The sequence below is a fragment of the Cavia porcellus genome, unplaced genomic scaffold, assembly GCF_034190915.1.
Source record: "Cavia porcellus strain 051 isolate PalLab524CR breed Dunkin Hartley unplaced genomic scaffold, mCavPor4.1 scaffold_5, whole genome shotgun sequence".
Classification (NCBI taxonomy): Eukaryota; Metazoa; Chordata; class Mammalia; order Rodentia; family Caviidae; genus Cavia; species Cavia porcellus.
This window is the reverse complement of record NW_026947488.1, coordinates 61,926,795-61,951,481: the sequence shown is the minus strand read 5'-3', so window position 1 is coordinate 61,951,481 and position 24,687 is coordinate 61,926,795. Positions and strand designations below refer to the sequence as shown.

General features: G+C 38.2%; 1 protein-coding gene across 6 annotated transcripts in view; it reads left to right on the top strand.

Moving 5' to 3' along the window:
* Stag1 (STAG1 cohesin complex component) overlaps positions 1-24,687 on the top strand; it is a 426,216-nt gene that overhangs the window by 4,827 nt on the left and 396,702 nt on the right. For 2 of the 6 annotated variants that reach the window (XM_063249048.1, XM_063249043.1), the window contains exon 1: positions 14,063-14,249. The exons of 1 other annotated variant lie outside the window; for it this stretch is intronic. The gene's annotated coding sequence lies outside the window, so the exon portion shown is untranslated. Of the gene's footprint in view, positions 1-14,062; positions 14,250-16,234; positions 16,296-21,470; positions 21,542-24,687 lie in introns of those variants that run through there. 3 more of the 6 variants (XM_063249045.1, XM_063249047.1, XM_063249044.1) reach the window with 3 other exon arrangements.

Below are 24,687 nucleotides of genomic sequence, written 5' to 3'. Positions count from 1 at the left end.
ACATCTTGGTTTCAGCCTCTGGAGGCACATGCAGACTCTCAGAACCTTATTTTATAATGGGGAGTCCCTGTGAACTTCAGTCTCATGGCTCCTTTATAGTTCTAGATGCTTACTTAAGGCACATACGCTTAGAGACCATTCGTTTAAAAGGATCATTCAGTGCTCCAGCTCTGTGTTAAAAGAATCTTTTCCAAAGTTAGATGCAATTGTTTTAATAGCTCTTTCATTATTTAAATGTCAATATTAGTATTTTAATGTTATCTTTTTTATGGTATGCTGTAACAAATTGAATGCGACTTTATAGTCCCAGGGGTAAAACACAAAATTATGTTTACAATTCTTTTTAGTTGTTAGAAATAAACACATCAAAATGTATAATATACTTAATATTGCTTAGTTTTATAAAAATATTTTTCATCCAGGCATAGTGTCACACACCTAAAATCCCAGCATATATCATGCCCAACTTTATTATATTTTTATCATAAAATTATATATATATATATATATATATATATATAAATCCAGAAAATATAGGAAAGTTGGAAAAAGGGAGAAAAGTCACTATCCAGAGATATTTATTAACATCTAAGTTACATTTTTTCTCCTAATATAAATTAATTTTATTTACCTTAATGTATCTGGGTTTCTTGTTAATGTGACAATACTACATCTTTTTAACAGGTACATAGTAATCTATTATAAAGCTACACTGTAAATGGATCTCTAAGGTTGTAAACTGACATGAAGTTCTACAATGTGAGTATTTAATACAGTGTGACTATGGCATCAATATCTGTGAAAGAGAGAAGGAAGTAGAATTGAACAGAAGAAGTAAAATTGGAATTTAAACTCAATCATCTGGAACTGGAATGGCCTCACAGTTATCCCAAACTAGACTGAGATGGGAAGGATTTTTTACACTGGCAATGAGCATTGGACTGGGCCATCCTTCAGAGAAGAATGCCTTTCTGCTACTGAGGCAGTCCCTGTAGTAGCTAACAGCAGTCCTAAAAGTTGGAGTAATCCTTCATTGAAAAGGGATCTGGCTAGTCTATTACAGTGTCCAACAGTTTTGTTCTGATCAGATCTTCTTCATAGTTGCACCAGGATTATAGTAGTTCTCCTTTTCTGTGGGAAAGTCAGAAAAGTAAGGTGAATGGAACAACTAAAGCCTCTGTTACTGAAGCTTCTCCAGACACCCAGTACTGGGGATCAGTTCTAGGTGTGCTTTACTGCTGAGTCACATTCCTTATTTTGTTGTTTGAGGCAAGTTCTCACTAAGTTGCTATGCTGGCCTCAAACTTGCAATTCTCTTGCCTCAGTCTCTTGAGAAGCTGAGATTACAGGAGTGCACTAGTGTTCCTGGCCACTGCAGCTTTTTTTAGAGCTTTCACTGAAAATCATTTTCCCCCTCATCCTCTATCCATTTTCTACTTTTCTTATCCTTCGCTGTTATCTCTGTTGGTCTCGGTGGCTTACCTGGTGGCATGGCCTAGACACTCATCCTTGATTGTATGAACTCCTGATCACTGTACCTTTCTCAGGTAGAGGTTCCTAAACTTGTTCACTAATGGTCAAAACTGGGTAACAGTGTACCAAGAAGTACCCAAGTGCATTACCTGAATGCCAAATATACTCTTCCATGGCTCTGTTGTGTAATTTTCTTCTGGTGCCAGAATGGTAACTGTACTTTTTGCCTGCTAGTCCTTGAATACAAAGACCAGACTGTGCCCACCTTGGAAACCATGGCTTGTAGTACAATGTGCTCTCTTTGGTGTCTTGTATCTCCCACCCTACCAAGCTCAGAGTTGGAAGCAAATTCTCCATGTTTCCCTTGCATTTCTGCACATCTTGAGAGAAGAGACATCAATAGCTTTTATTGTTATCTTCTCGAGGATGTTCTTTTAGTGAACAGCTTTAGAAGATAGAGATAGTGTCTATCTTCAAAGCAAGAGACATTTTTGTTTACTGATCAATGTAATAAAGATAATGTCTCCTTCTGGGGAAAAGTTTAGATATACATTTGACCAAATATTTGGGCTCTCTGAACTCAACCACGATGCAAACCTATATTAGTAAGTTTTTATGTTGCTGGAAAAAAATGTTGACAAAATATTGACAACTTCAAAGGAAAAATGTTTGTTTTGGTTCACAATTTCTGAAGTTTCAGTCCACAGTTGTTCCAAGTCAGAAACATCATGGCAGAAGTTCACAGAGCAGGAACTCTTCTTAATTCACGGTAGCCAGGAAGCAGAGGGAGAGCAGGAAGACAGCCACAGAGGAAATGTCTGAGGAACGCATGTACACTTCATGATCATGTCCCCATAACACACCCAGACACTCTTAGAGCTGTTCCACTAATCTTCTAGGTGAATCTCAAATTTGTCAATTCAAGTTGAACAAGATTGGCCATCACACTACTGCATGTGAGCTATCACCTAAGTCATACCATGTCTTCCTTTCATTAGTTAGGGACCAAGGGAGACAGTGAAAGTATGAACCTCATGCTGGTTCCTGCATTGTAAGCAGTAAAATTTTTGGACTGACCGGGGAATATGGTCTTTTGCCAACACCAATAAGCATGGCAGGCAAATTTGTTAGTTTACAAAGGAGACAAAATCTTAGAACATACTTATTAAGAACTATTAAAAGTCTAATCTCTAAGAATCAGTATAACTCTGGCTGGGTGCAGGGTGCATATCTGTAATCTCAGCTACTTAGGAGGCTGAGGCAGGAGTATTTCAAGTTTGAGGCCAGCCTGGGAAATTTGCTTAGATCATATCTCAAAAAAAAAAAAAAAAAGTCTAGAGATGTAGCTCAGTGGTTGGGTTCCATCCTCAAGTCCTGTAAAAATAAAACAAAAAACACATGGTTCTAGGACAGAAAATGTATACCATAATCCATCTCATGTAAATGACAACTATTTTTGAGTATAAGGGGACCAGACTCCTTTAATGACAAACTCAGTCCTGGGTAATGGTATTCATTCATTCATTTGGCCCTAGTGGCCTCATTTTCTCGTCCTTTAGGTGTCTGCCTCATAACACTGTTGCACTGGGGATTTAAGTTTTCAACATATGCTTTAGGGGGACTCTTTTTTAAAAAGTTTTTTATTTAAAGAGGTTAAGACAAAAGAGGACATAACAAAGCAGATCAGAACAATTTAAGCAACACAGTATTTCACAAGACAACCCGATATAACAGTAGCTACCATAGTGTCTCTTTTTTGAAATAGTTGATCATACCTTATACAATAGTATCAAATGTAACAAAATAGTATACAACCATTCAAGAGAATGAAAGTACTACAGGGCATTCAGAACCAAATAACAGAAAACAAACAATGGATACTATATTATCTCATTGTCCATAAAAATTTTGTTAATACTATCACACATAATAAAATCCAATAAGATACAACATGATAGAACCAATGGGAAACAGAAGAAGCATGGTAGGACTTCAAAGCAAGATGATATTAAATCAGCACTGGTTATTATAATGTCTTGTTTTCTTCAAAATAGCTGTTCATATTATCACAGATGATAAAAACAAACAAACCAGGATAAAACCATTCCAACTAATGAATGAAAACATTATAAGGCTTCAAAGCAATGTAATCGGAAATCATAAACTCTTATGTACTTTTACCATTTCTTATTCTAGGGAGACTATACGGTATTTATACATGTGAGTTTGATTTATTTTGCTTATGAGTATGGTCTCAAGCTGTATCCATTTATTTATAAATATCTCAATATGATCATTCTTTATAGCTGAGTAGTACTCCATTGTATAAAAATACCACAACTTTTTTATCCATTCCTCAGTTGATGGACACTTAGGTTGTTCCAAGATCTGCCTATTATACATTGTGCTGTATTAACATGGGTGCAAATATATCACTGTGGTATGATGTTTTCAGTTCTTCTGGGAATATGCCCAAAAGTGGAATAGCTGGGTCAAATGGGACTGCCAATCCCAGCTTTTTGAGGAATCTCCAGTCTGACCTCAACAGTGGTTACACCAGTCTACACTCCCAACAACAGTGCAGGAGAGTACTTTTTCCCCACAGCCTCTCCAGCATTTGTTGTTGGTAGTTTTCTTGATCCTGGCCATTCTTTCTGGAGTGAGATGGAATCTCAGTGTGGTTTTAATTTGCATTTCTCTAATGACTAATTATGATGAACATTTTCTCATGTATTTATTTGCCATTTGTATTTCTTCATCTGAGAACTATGTATTCATCTTGGATGCCCATTTTTGGATTGGGTCTTTGAATTTTGGGGGTCTGATTTTTAAAAATTCTTTATACATTTTAAACAGAAGTCCTTTGTCTAAGGGACAGTTCACTAAGATTTTTTCCCAGTTGTGGGTTTTCTTTTCAGTATGTTGGAGATTTCTTTTGACATGCAGAAACTTTTTAATAAGATGTGATCCTAGTTATTGATTCTGGGAAGTATTTCCCATGCAGTTTGATTCCTGTTCATGAATTCTCTACTTACCCCTATGTCTTCAAGATTTTTACCTATTTTGTGTTTCTGTTTTAATATTCAGATCTTTGATCCACTTAGATTTTAGTTTAGTACGTGGTGGTAGGCATGGGTCTAGTTTTAGTTTTTGGCATATGGAGAGCCAGTTTTTCCAGCACCATTTATTAAAGAGAACATGTTTGGCCCCTTTATCAAAGATAAAGTAGATGAGTGTGTTGGTAGTTGTGGCTGTAATCTTTTAATCTATTCCATTGATCTTCAGATCTGTTTTTATTCCAGTACCATGTTGATTTTATTACAGTAGCTTTGTAGTATAACTTCAAGTCAGGGATTGTGATGCCTTCTGCCTTACCTTTGCTGCTTAGAATTGCCTTTGCTATTCTAGGTCTCTTCTGGTTTCAGATAAATTTTAGGAGTAATTTCTGTAGATCTGTGAGGTACGTTGATGGTATTTTCATTGGGATTTCATCGAATCTGTATTATAACAGTTTTGGGAGAATGGCCATTTTCACAATATTTATTTTTCCTATCCATGAACAAGGGATGTCTTTTCATTTTCTGAGATCCTTTTCAATTTCTCTTTTTCAGGGTATTATAATTTTCCCTGTATAAATCTTTTACATCTTTCATGATATTAATTCCTAGGTATTTCATTTTTTGGATGCTAGTGTGAAGGGTGTGGCTGCTCTTATTTCTCTCTCAGTGATTTTGTTGTTAGTGTACAGAGATGCTATTGATTTCTGAGTATTGATTTTGTATACAGCTACATTGCTTAATTTATTATATCTAGGAGTCTTTCAATGGAGTTTTGGGGGCCTTCTATGTAGAGAATCATGTCATCTGCAAATAATGATAATTTAACTTCCTCTTTTCCTATCTTTGCCCCTTTTATTTCTCTCTCTTGTCTAATTGCTCTGGCTAATATTTCCAGTACTATGTTGAGTAGGAGTAGTGATAAGAAACATCCTTGTCTTGGGCCTGATTTTAAGGTAAGAGCCTTCAGTTTTTGGCCATAGGGGGACTCTTTTAAGTCATAGGAGAGTGATGCTAATTTACACCATTTCCCTAATAGTACTGTTATTCATTTATATCTTGACTAAAGGAGGGATCAGTTTCAAGGACTTTCAGTTGGCCTTCCCCATTTTGATAGGTGTTAATTCATAGGTCAAGGATTCGATGAGGATTTGTGCCAAAAATAACAAGAGTATACACATTCTGATTGTATATTTGGTGACTGGGGGAATGACCAACATTTAGGAATATAGACCACTGTGATCTCAATTTTGTGTGTTAGTCCATTTAGGCTGTTATAAGAAAACATCACATCATGGGTGGCTTATAAATGATGAACAATGATTTCTCACAGTCTGGAGGCTTTGAAGTGAAAAATCAAGGCACCGGCTGATTTGGTGTTATGTGAGGGCCTGATCCTTATAGATGCCATCTTCTCCCTGTGTCCTCATATGGTGAAGAAAGTAAGGGCAGCGCTCTCAAGGTTTTTTTTAAGGGTTATTCTATTCATGATGGCTTGGTCCTGGTGACATAATTACTTCGTTAAGGTCCCATCTCTTGATATTATAACACTGAGAATTAGATTTTGAAATATAACCTGTCAGAGGAGGCATGAAAGGGCACATACAGACATTTAGCCTTTAGCCTTTAACATCTTTTGTGTGACTTCATTTACTACCGACAGGTATGCTTCCTCTAATATAGAGGCCATGATGATTTCTTGGCTGTTTAACTGTCAGTGTCAATTTAGGTTTTGTGACCAATAGTTTTTGAAATGTTTAGGAATTTCCACATTTCTAATGCATAGTTATTTAAGTAAATGGCATGTCCAAAGATTCTGAAACAACCTTTGGAGAAGGATTGAGGAAATCCTTATTGTGTGCACTCATTGTGGTATTGCAAGTTTTTTTCTTCTTGGAGACCTGATCTCTACTTAATTAATGATTTTAAGTCTAAAAACAGATTCATATTTGGAAACTCATCAAGGAATCATTATTTTAACTGAGATAACTGCTTCAGTCTCTTGGTCATACATCCTTGAATTAATCTGGTTCAAACTCACTAAGTATCCGTCTATTTTGCCTTTAAGGCTACTCTGTTACACTAATTATCTCCACATTATTTTCTGTGGTCACTTTCTGCTATTTCTCTGAACTTATAATAATTGTCCATCTTAACTTTTGACAGTTAAAAACCATAGCCTGACTTTTTTTTCTTTTAACCTGGAGGTCATTTACCCTGTTGCTATCAGGGCACCATTAAAGAATGGCCTCTTTTACCGTCAGCTTGAGTCTATAGGGAATTGCTACTGAATTTAGTGATATTTATGCCCCTGTAACACTATATTTCTAAAGGGTTTGAATCTGGGAACAGCTGGCTTTGAGCAGTAGCTGCCTGCTTTAGACTTAGTATGAGCTCTTTGTCATCTCCATCCTTCCGAGGGTGGAGGCCAAGTATCAGATTGCAATTCATCATAAAAGTTAAATTGCCACTTTTATAATGTCTAGTCCCCCTCCCCACTTTTGTATGTTAACTCTAGTCCCCCTCCCCACTTTTATATGTTAATTCTCTGGCTCCTGAAGGCATTTGAGTTTGTGGCTCTTGTTCTACAGACCCTTTTTGGTCACCTAAAGATTAGATCCAGCACTATATAATCACAGTTTCTAAATGTGCCATCTGTAGTAATAGTTACTGAATGCATGATGTCAGTGACAGAAGTGTTTCTGGTTTGTTTTTTTTCAGTATTGGGGATTGAACTCAGGACCAGGGACATGCTAGGAAAGTACTCTACCATGGAATTACAACCCCAGCTTTTTAAAAAAAAATTTGAGACAAGGGTGAAGTTGCCCAGACTGGCTTCAAACTTGGAATCTTCCTGCTTTTTTTTTTTTTTTTTGTCCTTTTGAGACAGGGTCTCACTGTGCAGTTCAGTCTAGCCTTGAGCTCACTTTGTAGCCTAGGCTGGTCTCAGCCTCCCGAGTGCTGGGATTACAGGCATGAGCCACCATGCCTGGCTGTAATCCTCCTGCGTCTCATGTAGCTGGGATTATAACTGTACACCACCAGCCTGCCTGGCAAGATATTTATGTTATTAATTCACTGATTTAGAAAATCTGAGATTCTGATCCTGATAATGTTATTATAATGTTTATCCCCAGGAATGTTATAATACTAAGATTAAAGAGTAAAACCTAAAAGCTTTATATGGAAATGCTGCCTTTGGGGACAGATCTAAGATGCTAGGGGGTAAAAGGAGGCAAGTAATTTACTGATTTAATTGGTCCTAGGCATTTACTACTCTATTAAAAAGTTCTTTTAAAAATAAATTGGTTATAAAATACATTCAATAAAGGTCATAGGAAATAATTTAATTTTTTTTTTTTTCAGACAGGGTCTTGCTATGTAGTTCAACCTAGCTAGGACTGGCTATGTAGCCCAGACTGGCCTTAAACTCACAGAAATTATTTTGTCTTAGCTTCCCAAGTGCTGGGATTACAGTGTACCACCATGCCTGGCTGGAAGTAATTTTAATTCTATAAGATATTTTAATTTAGAAATGAGTCACAGGTAATAAACATGAGTAAACACCTGGTGGTGATGAGGGGTATTAAGGAACTAGTAATTGTTAGTAAGTCCATACTGCCTTCCAATTTATTAGTATCACTGAATACTAGAATATACAAGACACTGCCTTGAGAGTTTTGAGAGAAAATGAAATTCAAATTGTTATACTGACCTAGAATGATGTTTTCCAACATAAGAATAATCCTGGAAATTTCTGTCTTATTTTTTTGTAAGTAATTATTGATGATGTTCTCAAAAAAATGAGAAAATAATGAAGAAAGAAAACATGAGTTCTAGAAAAGAGTTTTAACCTTGGAGCACAATAAAAGGAAGCCCTCAGTGGAAGAGCAGAGCTAAAGAACAGTTAGATTACATGGATGCAAACGGCCAGTTCATTAAGGACAGGTACTAGGGAGCAAAAAGGAAAACATCTTTGTAAAAAGCTAGAGAAAACAAAAACTTGAGGTGATACATTAAGGAAAATACACACAGGAGAAGAAAAAAAAAGGCATTTGAAATTCTAGGGGGAAAAAAAGCCATAAAAGTGTATGATCTAAACATGAATCACAAAATTCGGGCAATTGATAAGAGAATCAAATGGATCCTCATCCCCAGCACATTTTCCTCTAACTGGCTTTCCAGTGGTTTTATTGTAATTCTGTAGAGAAGAAACTATAATACCAGCATATTTTTTGACCTGGAGATTGGCTGTTAACTGTGAGTCGACCTGTAGGAAAAGTCTCGATTGTGTTTAAGGGAGCCGAACAGAAAGTGTAAAGAAAGATGGAGTTATGTACAGCTGAAATTTTAGCAGGAGTTTTACATTACATTAAAATTACAAAGACAACCAAGAAAAGAGATAATACTGGATCAGTGGTATTAGCATTATCTTTATTTTACATAGCAAGGAATCATTTTATATCATCTAAAGTTGGTATAAGCATATTTAGAAATACTGAAATAATCTCAAAGAAAAATATGTAAAAGAGGTTGTCATAGGGAGTATTCTTGGGGTGGAAAGAGTTAAGATGACAGCTTTTCATCATAAATTTTTTGGTTGTCTGGTTACAACATTTGCTTAAAAAAGAGACAACTGTCTTAGTTACTTTTCTATTGTTGAGGGACAAAATAACCAAAAGTTAGAGGAAAAGTTTATTTGGTTCACAGTTTGTGGAGGTTTCAGTTCATAGTTGGCTGGCTCTAAGGCAGGTGGCATATGACAGAGAGGCATCAGTTCATGGTGATGGAAGACAGAAAAAGCAAGAAGCAACAAGCAGGCAAACAGGGCAGAGAGAAGGGAGAGACATACAGACAGATAAGCCTCTTTCACTTTTTCATATTGTAAGCAGGCTACCTGCTCTGGGGTAGGTGGAACATTCACACCCTTAATCCCAGCACTGGACTATGAACAATCACAAACCCTACATTTGGGTTATCCCTGAAAAGCCCCATAAAAAACTACATGAGGCTTCGGGAGGACATCTAGACACAAAATCTCAGGGGCACTAAGAAACTTAGACTAAGCAAATGATTGTTCTATGGATACTTTACTCTGTGTCCTAAATAGATGTACGAACTCTTAGCTCCAATTCATACACATTCTGTCCCTATACTAAACCTTACTGTACAAACTTCATTTCTTCTAAGAATCTGTCTTTGCCTCTGTTTTTCTAAAGATATCCAAGTAGTTCTGGGTTTTTCTGGCGTGTGTGTATGTAGAGTTTTGCATAGAAGGAGGTTACTAAGGAAGGTATTTTGGATCCCTTTCATTGTCAATGTTGAGGCAGAATTGACTGTTAATTTTTGTTTTTTTTGGTCTTTTTCGTTTTTATCAGTACCAGGGATCTAACTCACGACTGCCTGCTTGCAAGGCAGGCGCTTATGCCGCTGAGCTAAATCCCCAGCCCACTGACTGTTTTTAAAGGAATTGTATTTCTAGTGTTAAAAAAAAAATGATTTAATACAATCATGGCTTGCTAGGTAGGACGTCATGGCATATTACTGCCACCAACTGGCAGAGCATCTTAATTGCAATGGTAGAAAAAAGGGAAACCATTTCTGGTATTTGTCATATAAGCAAAAGCAGACATCCTATAGCTATGTGACAAAACACAAACACTTGATTTGTGGGAGAAAAATGAGGCAGTGTCATGATCCTCAGGACACAGTGTTTGTGAGAGTGGAAAAGAGATGGGGTGAAGGAGCATGATCAGAGACCTCTCTTTGGTCTAAACAGTCAACTGCATCAGTAAAAGGGTAGTGGAAGGGAAAAACAATCAAATGTTGCTTTAAGATGCCTTTCTGTGGAGGGAATATCACCATCAACACCATCAAAACAAATTTAGTTGACATTTTAAAACAATTGTAAGGTCAATGCAATAACTTAACTGTTTTGCAAGCTAAATTTACCCAAACAGGAAAAAGATAGGAGGTCAGCTAAAATTTTAAAGAAATTATTCTATATATAAGGCCACAACTAGTTGGTTATAAAACAACTTTTTTCATGTTTTCATAAAAACAAATGTTTTATGTTAATTAGGAGCTGGGGATGTAGCTCAGTGGTACATCATTTTTGGATAGCCTTTCTAAGGCCCTGGTTCAGTCTCCTGCATTGTGCAAAAAAAAAGTTATAACTAACACACTGTAAGATGCATGAATTGGTATTTATACAAGGAAAATATGATAGGTTAAAAACTCCAGGTAAAACAAAACTATAGTCTTCAAATAAACTACAGAAACCCCTTTTTAATATCGACCTATTTCAAATAACATACAATGTATTGTTTTCTATTTATAACATTAAATATCTAGTTTTGAGACAGTTTGGCTGAGATAGTAAAAGGTCTAATGGACATGTATCTGAAAAAGTATATTTTTGATATTTTAATCATCAATGATTTGAAGCTGTGAAAAATGTGTTTAAAAATCTTTGCAGAGAGATTTGCAATCTTGATTAAAAATTTCACAAAAGAGGGCTGAGGATTTAGCTCAGCGGCATAAGCGCCTGCCTTGCAAGCAGGAAGTCATGAGTTTGATTCCTGGTACCGATAAAAATGAAAAAGAAAAAAAAAATTCACAAAAGCAGAAACTATTGGGAAATGTGTAATTTTGCAAGAGTCATGTTGAGATCTCTATTAATTTACTTGCTAAATGGCCAAAGAATGAATGAATATGCTCTTTGGTTATTTATATTTATGATTAGACCAGATCAGATCAGCTAATGGGAAGAAACTGTGACAAAAGCAATAAAAAGATAAAGGAATGCCATGAATGTCCTTAAGGACTTTATATAATATTTTGTAAGCCATAGTAACCAGAGGGTTTTGTGTAGGTATAAAATGCTGTATTTATAAAGCAGAGGCGTGTGAGGATCAGTACTTTTCAGAAAGCTGAAAAATTGTTGTGGTATAAGATAGTGGGAGGAGATAGGGAGGGAAAGACTTGGTTGAAGATAGCCACAACAGAAAAAGCAGTAAGGGATATAAATGAGGATATGATTAGGCACAGGTTTTTCCCAAAGAGTCAAGTCTGGTCCTACAATTTACAGCCTGGGGACTATGAAATTATTTATAAACACTGGCTCAATTAAGTGTGAGGACAAAATAAAGACATGTTTAGATTTCTATACAGTCAGAAAGTTAAATACCTAAGCCCTTGAATACTAAATAAAAAACACCTGGCCAGGAGGTGCAGCTCAGTGTTAAAAGCCATGTCACATGAGGCCTTGGGGTTAATCACCAGCATTTGGGGCAGGAGGGTGGAGCTAAATGATTCTTGCCAAGATAAGAATATGGTAATAACACAGATGGCACAACTATAATATGTGTTAAACAGACCTATGGGGTAGACACTACTGCTATTTCCATCTTAGAGTTAAGGAAACTTTAACACAAAGAAATTTGGCAACATCACTGTTTTCCAGAGCAGTCAGGTTCTACAGTCCATCTTCTTAATCATTAGACTATACTGAAGGTACAATAGTAAGAAATTAGGGGAAATAAATTATTTTAAATGTTGAATTTTGAGCTGGAGTATTCTAGAAATTAGCTGAACACAAGGAAGCTTAATTAAGAAAAAAGGAGGAACAGGTAGTACTTTAGGGGAACTTTCTAAGAGAAAGTTGTAGTAGAGAAGAGCAGAGCTACCAGTTTAATCAGGGGATGGAAGAAGGAGGCAGAGCTATCAGAAGACCAGTAAACAAGGTAGGTATGTTGATCCAGAAAATGGTTTAAAAGAAGAAAAAGGATTTCAAAGGGATGAATTTGATGAAAGCTATACCTTGTTCTTTTGAGAAAGAAAGGCTGGTCCAACAGCAATTAGAAATTAACACTGAAAAAAAATTAAAATCATGAAACTTAAAAAAAAGCAATGGAAACAGAAAGAAGGCAGTGGTGAAGAAGATACTAAAGATGTAAGAGCCTACGAAAATAGTGGCAGGTGGAGGAATCGGGAAGATGTAATATGCCATCAGTTAGGCAAGATGACGTTTGGAGAGGAGAAATGGGTTAATTCAGTGAAAATTTTCGAGAGGGTGGTCAGGACGTGGCTACACAAATTTTAAGATGGAGAAAATGTCAACCATTTCTGGAGTCCCATAGCTGTAAGCCTAGGAAACTAGATAACACTGTCTATTAATATGACTTGGGTGGCACCTTCAGTAACACGGAAAGCTGAAAATAGGCTTTGCAGAGCAACATAGGAAGTCATCAGGGACTACTAAAATAACGGTATTTATCTGCATATCTCTTTATCTATTAATAAGAGCCCAGTCATGAATTCATACCTTACTTCAGTTAAGAATCACACACTTTGTATTGAAACTGTATTAAAAAAAAAAAAGAATCACACACTTTGCAACTCTTGGGACTAAAACCAGAAACATGGACAACTTATTGGAGACTAGCGCTCAAGTTTATGAGTTGAGCGATTCTAAGGCAATACTGGGGAAAAAAAGTGGCTATACAGATAGAGACAATTGAGTCATACATGGGGCTGATGACTTGAGAAAATAAGGATTCACTTTTATAGCAAAAAGTAGTAAATAGGTAAAACGCTCAACTACAGGCAGCTGGTGAACGGAGAAGGGCGAGATCAAACAGCTCGTGCAAAATCCCCAATTAGTTACTTCAACAGCTAGGTTACGATTCTAAAGGCCCATGTTAGAGCCCCTGAATGTAACCTTAGACAGTAGGAGAAACCTAATTGCAGAGTCTGACTTCCCTCCCAGTCTAGGTAAACTCCCTTCTCACTAACTAGCCAATGCTGCCGCCTTATGCAAACCCGGAACCACGGAGAGATCTGCTTTACAGAGGGAGGACGACGCCAATCGGCCTGCAGCGGGCAGTGTTTTCATCTAGGTCTGCGGCGCGGGAAGTCCCAGTCTCGAAACGCACCTTCGCTCGGGAAAGCACCTTGTCAACAATAAGTCGCGAATACAATGCTAACCTCAGAAACCCTCGTTAAAGCCAGCGGGAGCAGGATACAGCTCCCCAATTTCCGCAGCGCGCCTCTGGGCGGCGAGCGGGGGCGGCAGGAGGTCCGAAAGAAGCGCCAGTCCCAGACCTGGGGCGGAGCCTCAGCGGGGGAGCCGGGGGCGGGTCTCTTCCCAGCTCCCCCAGAGGCTCTAAAAATGGCGGGCAGCAATTCAGCATGCCAGACGCGCAGGCGCCACTGTGGCCGTCCTTCCGCCCGCCTCAGGCAGCCCACGAACCTTCTTCCAAGGCGCCCTGGATGAGAGGCGTCTGCCGCGCGCGATTGGCTGAATTGGGCAGGCTCTCCCAGTGGAGGAGGAGCCGCCACGCAGCGGCCACGTTTCCCGCCCCGCTGGCGCGCGTGCGCGCAATCCTCGCAGGAAAGCGGTTGCGCGCGCCCCCGCCAAGGCGCCCAGCTCGCGCCTCAGCTCCCTCCCCTTTCCGGGTAGGCCCGATCCGTCAGCAAGGCAGTGAACACAGCGGCCAGCAGAGGGCGGTCCGGACCCAAGTCTGCAGAGGCGCCATTGGCGTGTGGAAAATGCCACCAGATGGCGGGTTAGGATTGCAGCTCCGTTGAAGGCGCGGCCCCCGCTCCCGAACCCCCGGCGACCACCTCGTAAACCCCCCCCAAATCGGGAATAACACACCGGAGACTTTTGGGGGGAAACTAGGTCGACGGCCAGCAGCGCCCGGATGGGCAGCTGAGGTGAGTGCGGGCCGCGGCGACGGCGGCGGGGGGCGGGAAAGAGGGGGAATGCGGCGGCAGCGGCGCGGGGGCTGGAAGCGGCGATCCAAGATGGAGGCCGTGCGAGAGCTGGAGAGCCGGGAGCGGGCGGACCGGGCGCGGACCCCGCGCGGGGGAGGGAGGCCGCGCGGGCCTGTGTGGGGCGCGGCGGTCGCGGGGCTGTCTGAGCGTCCGGGGAGGCGGCTGTGGGCGCGGCGGGCACCCCAGCGCCCTCGTCTCTCCCACCCCTCCGCGAGCCCCCCAAATTGTGCCCCCGCCCGCCCAGGCACTACGGCGACAGGCGCGGAAGCCTTTGTGGCGCGCTCGGGCCCGCCGCCAAGCCCGCCCTCCGTCCCCCCGCCCGGGCTCTCGGGACTCGCCCGCGCCCGGCGGGGCCGGGCCGAGGCGGGCTGGCGCGAATGTCTTCCGCTGCCCGCCTGCCGACCTGCGTTTCTGCGGTGTTTAAGCGGCGGCGTCGTCACATGACAACGAGCTCGCTACGGCGGAGGGCCTGGGGTCGCTTGGCGTGGCGGTCGGCCGAGGCCTCTTGTTGGTGGGGTGGGGCAGGGGGCTGGCGACTTGGGGAGATGGAGCTTCGAGCCCGGGCTTTCCCGCTATCTGCCTTCCCCGCGGGGGCCTCCTTGGGAAACAAGTCCAGGCCGGAGCACTGCCCCGCTAGTTTGCCAATCCCTGGGGAGATGAGGCCAATAAAAGTTGTTTTCCCTCCTTTCTTGAGGTGGGGGCAGGGTGAAGAATGTGAGAAGGGGAGTGCCTAGAGTTGGACCTGCGCCCCATTTGGAGGGCCCGAACTGGGTGCTGCTTGCGTGCTGTAGGGACCAAGAAATTTTCAGGTCTTAAGATTGTCACGTCACCCCTTCTGCCTACCTTTGAAATGTTATCGATTCTCTTCACATTGCCGGCAGTCGTGCCCTAGGCGTATAAGTCATGGGATGGTTTTGGAAGCTTACAGACTCAAAACTGCTGCTTGTGACAGTAAATTGTTAAAAGTTGCTGTTAAGATGTTATAGGTCTTTCTTGCACTTGTGACTAGTTATGACTGTATTTTGCATCTTTGCACAAAACAGTTTGAGAAAGTCTGAATTGGCATAAAGTTGTGTGATTTGTAACTCCTGTGGGATTTGATTGTGATTCTCTAACTTAATTTTCCATGTATTTTAAGAAAATTGCAAACTGATGATGAAGCACTTAAGGAAATGTATGAACAACACAAAAATGACTCGTTTATTGTATGATAATATTGTACTGTGTTCTCATTTATAATGTATAAAATTACAGTAAACTTGACTTGAAAATATTGAAAGAACCAGAAATGTTATTTCCTTGGTTTTAATTTTCGGGGCTGTGACACAGATTGTTAGCCAAATAAAGTTTTAGAAAACCTACAGGTGTTTTCCTAAAGTATTTTTTCCATTCGAAAAATGTGCTTTCAGTAAACTAAAGTTTATTTAGATAAGTGATTCTAGGTGGTAATTTTTACAGAATTGACTAGAAAAATTTCTGTATTTCTATTTAGATATTTTGATAAGGCTAGAGGATATTTAAAAAGAGGCAAAATATGGAAAATTGTTGCTATGATATTTTCATTTGAAGAAAATAATGTAGTTATTATTGATGTAAAAAGTCCATTTGGAAGCTTTATGGAACCTGTGGTGTAAGGGAGGGGGATTTTTGAACCTAGGTTGCTTGGAAGACTCCCTAGGTTTGTTTTCTTCGGGATGGAATTTTACTTCCTTGAGTCTGATTGTCCTCATCTCTAAATGGAGTAACATGGTGGCAGTTTGACAAGATGTGTGTGAAAAATTTTTTTAACTGTTTAAACTTAAAACATGCACAAAACTTGTACAGTTGGAATCATTTTTCCTTTCTTATAGACTTACATATTTTCATAATCAATGCTAAAGGTAATCTGAGGAAAGATACATGCGTTTCTTTTCTGTTATTTATAGGTCACAAGTTTCATTATGGTATGGCTGGTATCTCTTCAGCATCTCCCGGGCTGAAATCAAGGTATTAGGTGTCACTGCACTTTTTCCCCCAGTGTTTTTAAAACAGTGTCTCACTGTGTAGTTCAGGCTGGCCTCAAACTCACTGCAATCCTGACTTAGCCATTTGAGTGCTGGAATTACAGGGGTGTACTATGACATCTGACAATTAGGAATGGCTGTACTTATGAGGTCGAGGGTCCTTTACCTTGATCACTGCTTATTGACTGAATTAATATTCTTTCAGTGATATGACAAAAGTTCCTATCTTGGAGCTGTTGACTAAAGACTGCTCTGTTTCTTGTACAGTATAGTCTAATAGGCAGCTGTTTATAACACAGGCTGTTTGTGTTTATCAGAACAAATAGAAACAAATCTCTGACTTACATCTCTGACCTTCAGACGCCTCTGTGTGACTCAGTTTTTAAAGTTAACCTGATACAGCTCAGCAGCACAGTGCACCTACTTGTTAAGCTTGAGGTAGTGAGTTCGATTCCTGGTACTCCCCTCGCCATCCCCAAAGTTAACCTGATGAGATCAGACCTACCCAGATAATCTTTTTGGCAAATACAACTGATTAGTGATCTTAATTACATATGTAAAAATTTACCTGTATAACATGATCATATAAAAAGCTATTTCATTATCTGTAGATCACCACATTCACAGAAAAATTATATGAGTGTGTGGGTTGTTAGAAGATCTTAAGAATTTTGCCTGCTGTGGGGAAAAATTTACATTCACTTTGCCTATTAAGAATCTGGTCATGTAAAAGAGTGTACACAGCCAGAGCTATGGCCCCATTTGATCTTGTTTAATTTCTTCAGTCATACTTATTTTGTCTTTTCTTCACTTTATCTTTGTATTTCCTGGCACCTCAGTTTACCCTCTCTATAAGGATTTTATTAACTTGAGAGGAAATTACAAATAAAAAGAAAGTTAATTTAAGAAGGAAGACAGTGGGGAAAATAAAATGTAATTCTTGCTATTCCTTGATTCCTGTTTTACCCATATTATATGTGAATTTGAATCAGAAAAGTTTTGGAATTTAAGATGCTGTTGATTACACTCCTGTTAAGAGATAGGTTCACAGAATCATTCATTGCAGCAGGCAGTCACTGTGGTATGATTGGTCCGGCAGCTTGTGAGGAGAGAGTTCCTTATGAATAGTTATCTGAAAGTATAAGAGTATTGCTATTTTTGGTGGAATAAAGGAAGTAGCAGAAGTTTGATCATAGTATGTGGTTTAACATTCCAGGAAGCAATATATTTCCCAAGAGACACTTGGGATAGTTTTATTTAGGTAGGCAACTAGAAGTTGAGAGAAATATTAAAAAGCATGTTAACATTTGTTAAACAAAACTAAACCCTGTGAATAAGTAGATTTTAAGGCTAACATTAATTTTCATTCATTTAATTAAACTTTCAAATCAAACATTTACTGTTGAATGAATACACTACAGTCTCCTAAATTCACATGTTATCAAAATACCAAATTCGTTTTATGTATACACATACATTCAATCACTTTTTTACACTACACCATGTGAAATTAAATGCTGACATCATGACACTTTACTGGTCAGCATAAGGATACTGTTCTAAATAAATGTTACCGAAACATTTGGAGAAAATAGAACCATTAATATCATTGGTTATACAGGCAGTGTTTACAAAATTGCCATTAAAATTATTTTGTGACATTTTAAATTAGAATAGTTTTAGAGAAGACTATCAAACCATATAAGCAGGAGTAAAATTTTTCAGGAGATGAGTTGGATGTGTTCTTCTGAGACCCTGTATTCCATACCAGCACTACCACGGAAAAATGAGTATGTGATGGTGGGGTTAGTACTGCTTGATTTTAATACAGAGATGACATAGTAAAGATTTGGTAAGTCTTGTGTTAACTGAAAAAGTAGAGCTGTTTAGAATTCAGATGATTCTTCTGTGGTAATCTAGGTAAAAGAAGCAGGTAGCAGAGACCTCTAGCAGATGGTTTTACATAACCTGCAGATTGCAGTGACTTTGAGGTAGGAATTAAGTTTGTGTCTGAAGAGGAGGAGTCAGTTTTCTATCATTTAGGTAGTTAAGAGGACAAAATCCTAGCTTCCTGTTTCAGTGCTGAGGGCAACTTTCATTGAGAAATGTATAATTTTGGCGGGGGTACTGGGGATCGAACTCGACCTTGCACCTGCTAGGCAGGTGTTTATGCCTGCCTGGCAAACCAAGAAATATACAATTCCCCAGGCCAAGAAATGTATGATTCTTTTAAAATGATGTTAATTATGTCATATTTAGATCAGATTTATTTACTTATTTATTTTTGAGACAGGATCTCAGTATGTAGTTTAGGCTGGCCTGGACTTACTGTGTAGCAATCATAGCAATCATAGCAATCCTTCTGCCTCAGCCTCCCCAGTGCTTGGAATACAGGTGTGTGCCACCATGCCTGGCAATTAGTTGGCTTTACAGAACCTTATTTCCATATAGCATACCCTTTATTGCTTTCTTCAGGTTTTCTACTTTCATGGATCTGTTTTTGCCAGTCAATATTTGAAGGACCTCTCAGGTTCTTCCCCCCACTTTTTTTTTTGGTCTTTTTCGTTTTTATCGGAACCAGGGATCCAAACTCACGACTGTCTGCTTGCAAGGCAGGTGCTTATGCCACCGAGCTAAACTCCCAGCCCCTCCCCACTTTTTTTTTAATGCAGTGAGCATGCATGATGCAACAGTGTTTTACCTAAATTGTTTCTGTGGGGTTTTACTTTGACTATACATCCACAGCAGGGTCCTTTAATTTAAGAAGCTTAATAGTTAAAAAAAATTTTTTTTTGCATTATAAACGCATTACAAATGAGAACAAAAATTTCCTGGAATAATACGTAACATTTATGCAGGGCACTGATAATTTTCTTATCTGTATCATGATTCATACCAACTCATTTGGAATTATTTACTTATAGCCAGAAAAGTGCAAAATAGAACCATAGAAGGAAGCATTTTGCTTGAAACAGATGGCCAGAGGTTAAAAAGTCTGTTAATGTCAAGTGTTGACAAGATGTGATAGGAGTGTAAATTGATGTCATTTTGTGAAAATTTTTTATTTAGTACAATTGAAGATATATGTATTGTAAATCTATAAGTTATTCTTACTTTATATTTGTGATGAAGGAAGTTCTTGTTTTGTGTAATAGGATATGCAAACAAAATGTTCATGCTAGTCTCATTTGCAGCAGCCAAAGTTTAGAAACAGTGTCCTTCAGTGATGGGAATAGGTAACAGGTGCTTTTAGTTTTTAATTTAATTTTTTGTTTTGTTTTGCAGTATCGGGGACTGAACTCATGACCTTGGCACTTGCCAGGGAGGCGCTTATGCCACTGAGATAAATTCCTGGCCGAAAAATTTTTTTTTTAAGACAGGGTCTTGAATTCACCACCCAGGCAGGCTTCTAACTCTTGATTCTTTTGTCTCAGCCTAGACAGAGCAGGGATTACTAGGGTTATTTAGAGTTTCTGTTTTTTCTATGTCAGTTTTGTGTCAGATTATATTTTTAAAGAAATTTGTTGGCATACGTTGTTTCACATTATCTTTTTGATGCCTGTAGGATCTGTGATAGTATCTCTTTACTTTCTGATATCATTAATGTGTCCATTTAATCCTGATCAGTTTAGTAGTTCAGCTTTGTTATTGAATCAGCATTGTTAATTTTGTCTGCTCTGGTTTTTTGGGGGTAGGATCTGCTGTGTTTTCTGTTTCTTTAATTTCTGTTCTTTATGATTTTTCTTTCTCCATTTCCTTGGTGAAACCTTAGTTCACTGATTTTGGACATACTTTATTTTCTGATAAAATATTTACATTTAGATTTTCCTTTAAGCCCTGCAGTAACCCACACGTTTTAATATTTTAATATATTTTTATTGTTTGGTTTGAAATAATTTGCTTTATGATATAAGTGAGACTTAAAAGTGTTGCAGCTGGGTGTGATGGCACATGAGTATACTTCAGTGTTAAGGGAAGTTCCTAAATTGGCTCACCAGTTAAAGGTTACCAGTTTTTGGGTAGCTTACTTCTGGAGTAGATCTGATGTTCTTTTCATCTCAAAGCAAAATGAGCAAAAAGCAATAACAAAGTTTATTTAACAAAGTTTATTTAAAGAAGTAAAAGTGAAGAGCAAGAGAGAAACTGTCTTGTAGTATGAGCCTGGTTCAAGTAAAAGAGAAAAAAGAAAGACAAAAGTATACTCTGGAGGAAGCAGGGCAAGCTATCATGAAGAAAACTGCCATTTACAAGTCCTTCTTTGTGTCTGTTCCCTTTTATGCTGTCCAAATCTTGAAGAAACCAAGGAGAATGCCTCGGATTGTGAGGTCTGGCCGTCCTATTGACTGCCTGCTACTGTCCTGCTAGTTCTAGTGACCTTGTGCACAGCTTTGTTCTGGGAACTATTCTGGATTTGTATTCTGGGATCTTGTAATAGGTCAGCCTGTTTTCTTCAACCAGGTTTGCCACACCTTAATCACACACCAGTACTCAAGAAGGCCAAGTTGGGAAAATCAAAAATTCCAGCCTAGCTTGGGCAATTTAGCCACTAAGGGAAACCTTGTTTCAAATTAAAAAATTTGTAAGAGTTGGGACCTAGTTCAGCATGATGGCTCTTAGTTTCACTTGGGGGTTGTTTTGAATACTTTATTGTCTGATTTCTAACTTAATTTCACTTTTGAGTTCAGAGACTATATTCTGTGATTTTAATGTTTTTTGTTCTCAATGATTTTGAATTTATTACCTTGTTTTATGAGCCAGCATATCGTCTATCTTGGGTAATGTATCTTTCACACTTGAGTATGTATTTTGCAGTGGAGTTCAGTATTTTATAAATTTATCACTTAGATTATGGCACTTGGATAGCATTTTAAAAAATCACCTGTGTTTTTACTTTTTTTTTTTTTTGGGAGAGAAGAGTCTTTTTTTATCATTTACCGAGAAGAATATTGTATCAAGTTACTATAGAATTGGTTATTACTGCCTTAGTTCTGTTTTTGCCTTGTATGTTTTGAAGCTGTTAACTAGACACACATAATTTATGATTTGATGTAAATCATTTTGATGAATTGCTCTTTTTGTCTTTATGAAATGTCCCTCTACCTCTGGTAATAATCTTTTACCTTGAAGTACTTATGCTTTTTTTTTTTTTTTGTACCAGGGATCGAACTCACAACCTCATGCTTGCCAGGCAGGTGCTTATGCCGCTGAGCTAAATCCCCAGCCCCTGAGGTACTTACACTTTAACTGATACTAAACTTCTGTTATATTTAAAATATTTTGATGGTAGTATATGATTGTGCTATTTTTATTTGCCCATTCTGACAAAATGAAAGTAGAATATGATTTTGGAATACAGAGTCTAATAAACCTTTTTTTTTTTTTTTTTTGTTTTGGTCCTGGGAACTGAACTTATGACCTTGTTCTTGCCAGGCAGGTGCTGTGCCGCTGAGCTATCTCCCCAGCCCTCTAGTAAATCTTTTGAAAGGCCATTTTTCTTGCAGCCTTATTTCTGCACGTTGAGATCTTCCATTTTGAAGTTTGTTTGACAGAAACTTGGATTTCTGCTCTACTATATGATAACTGTTATCATAGTTGGGACATTTAATTTGTGGAAGCCTTAATTGTCTCATATTTGTGGTGAGAGTATAGTTGCAATTTTTGTTTTAAAAATTACTTATTTTAAATTGACAAAAATGTGTATATTTATGATGTACAATAGGTATTTGGGTTTATATATACTTTATTGAGTAGCTGTATATCCAACTAATTATGTGTATTACTTCACATCATTTTTTGAGAACTCTTAAGATCTGCTCTTAGCAATTTTACAACACATTGTTATTAACTACAGTCACCATGTTGTACAATAGATGTCTTGACCAACCCTTTCTGAGATTGTGTATCTTTTGACCAGTGTCTCTTCAGTCTCCAACTCTATCACACAGCCTACCTGGTAACTGCTTACTATTAACTATCTTCTTTGCTTCCATGAGTTTGAAGTTTGATATTCCACCAATATTTATCTTTCTGTGGTTGGCTTATTTTCCTTTATACACTGTCCTGTAGATTCATTCATGTTGTCTCAAACATGATCAGCACAGATAAAAATATGTTAACAAATATTTTTATAAGTACCTACTTTTGAGGATGTAGGGGGAAATTCCAGTGTTTCAAAAATTCTTTTATTCATCAACAATCAACATAGATGAGTTCTGTGACCTCAGGTTACCAAGAAGTATGTATTTTTCTTTTTCTTTATATTAGTACATGTTTGCCATACATAATGATTATATTCATTGTGGGAGTCAATACCTGTATGCAATACATCATAATTCTTTTTTACTTTCCCATCCACTGTTTTTCCTCATTGACAGCCAATCAGTAGTTTTGTGATAGACACCAACTGGTTATCCTCTGATGCAGTTCTGATACTCTTTACCCAATGAGAAACAGTCTGATCCTTACTGTCTCCCACTTACAGTGCCAATTGCAGCCCATGGGATTTTTTTTCTCTACATTTCTGATTAGTAGCTATATGTTTATCAGGGTTCCCACCACCCTTTCCTTGGGTTTAATTAATTTGCTCATAGAACTCAGGGAGACATGTTTACTGTTTGCTGTATTAGTAACAAAGGATGAAGAGATGCATTGGGCAAAGCACATGGGAAGGAGTGTAGGGCTTCCATGCCCAGTGGGTGTGCCACTCTCTGAGAGCCTTCACATGTTCAGCTGTCTGGAAGTGCACCCCAGCTCTTTCCTCCTGGACTTTTATGAAGGCTTTGTTATTTATGGCTGATTAAATCACTGGGCACTTGTGATAAATTTTACCTGAAAAATTCTAATTTTCTCCTCATGCTTTGTCTTTCCAGTAACTATCTCCAGTCATAAAGCTGCCAGGGGCTGGCAAGCCACTAGTAGTCATCTCATTAATATTATAAAAAGATATAGCACTTTGAAGATTCCAAGGATTAGGAAAGACCAAATGTATTTCATGATGTACTTCTGTGGTAGCGGGTATACAAAATTGATAAACATGTAGGTTCTGCTCTTTAAATGCTTCTATTATATCAAGAATGATTAAAAACCAAACAATCACAAAGTAATAAAACAATAATACATGAATGTGTGTGAGAGTAGATAGGTTCAGGATACTTTCCAAACATCAGATACAAACATATGAGGAGACTGGAGGTCCCAGCTATTCCCCTTCAGAGTATCTTCCCAAAAGAATTAAAAATATCATACCACAGCGATATGTGTGCACTCATATTTATAGCAGCACAATTTATAATAGCCAGATCTTAGAAACAGTTAAATGCCCATTGACTGAGGACTGGATAAAAAAATATGTGGGTTTCCATATAATGGAATACTATTCAGCCATAAAGAGCAATAAACTGGACATTTTTATAGGTAAATCGATGCACTTTGAAAACATACTTATTGTGAAATAAATGTCACACACATGCATAAACATCACACTGTTTCATTAGTATGATAAGGAAAAATTATGTATTTTGTCCCAGAAAGAATGACTTCAGCCAAGCAACGCCTCAGGCCATACTTGCCTTCACTTTAACCCACTGTGAGCCACTTTGAGCTGACTTTTGGATGTTTTCAGAAATTTTTGATGTGCTATAAGGTTTGGGTTTCTTGTATGTGGATGTCCAGTTGTGTTTCATATATTTATTGAGGATACAGTCCTTTCTCCACTTGTTTTTGTATCTTTGCCAGTAGTCAAATGTCTGTTATGTGGGTATTTATTTTGGAATTTTATATTGGTACTTTGGTGGTTTATCTATCTTGATATCAGTGCCATTTTGTCATGATTAGTGTAACTTTGTGATAAGTCATGGGGTTGGGGAGGGTTGGAGCTCTAATTTTGTTCTTTTATCAAAGTTGTTTAGACTATTCTGAGTCTTATTTTTACAGAAATGTAAGAATCAAAATGTTAATCTATATGAAAAATGATGTTGACAGTTTGATAAGGGATTGTTTTCTGATCTTTATTATTTTCTCCTATTTGTTTTTGATTTCATTCTGTCTTTTTAATAAAAAAAGCTGACCTCCCCCAAAAGAGAAAAAAACAACTTGATGAGATGTTCCTCTCTGTTAGGCCCTCTTTACGTGTAACAATACATTGTTTTTGTGTGTTAGTAACAAATGTGAATCAGAAGAATTTTTTAGTTGTCTTTTAAAGAAGTATTCTAATTAAGAAACATTAGTAGGTATTATATGTATGGACTTTTGGCTTTCTGGAAAATACTCTTCCTAATTGTGGATTTAGTTTAAAGATCCAGGTATAGTTTGAAACAATTCCAAGTGTTAGAAAGGCAGAAAAGGTGTTTTATAGTCATGTATATATATGATCTTGT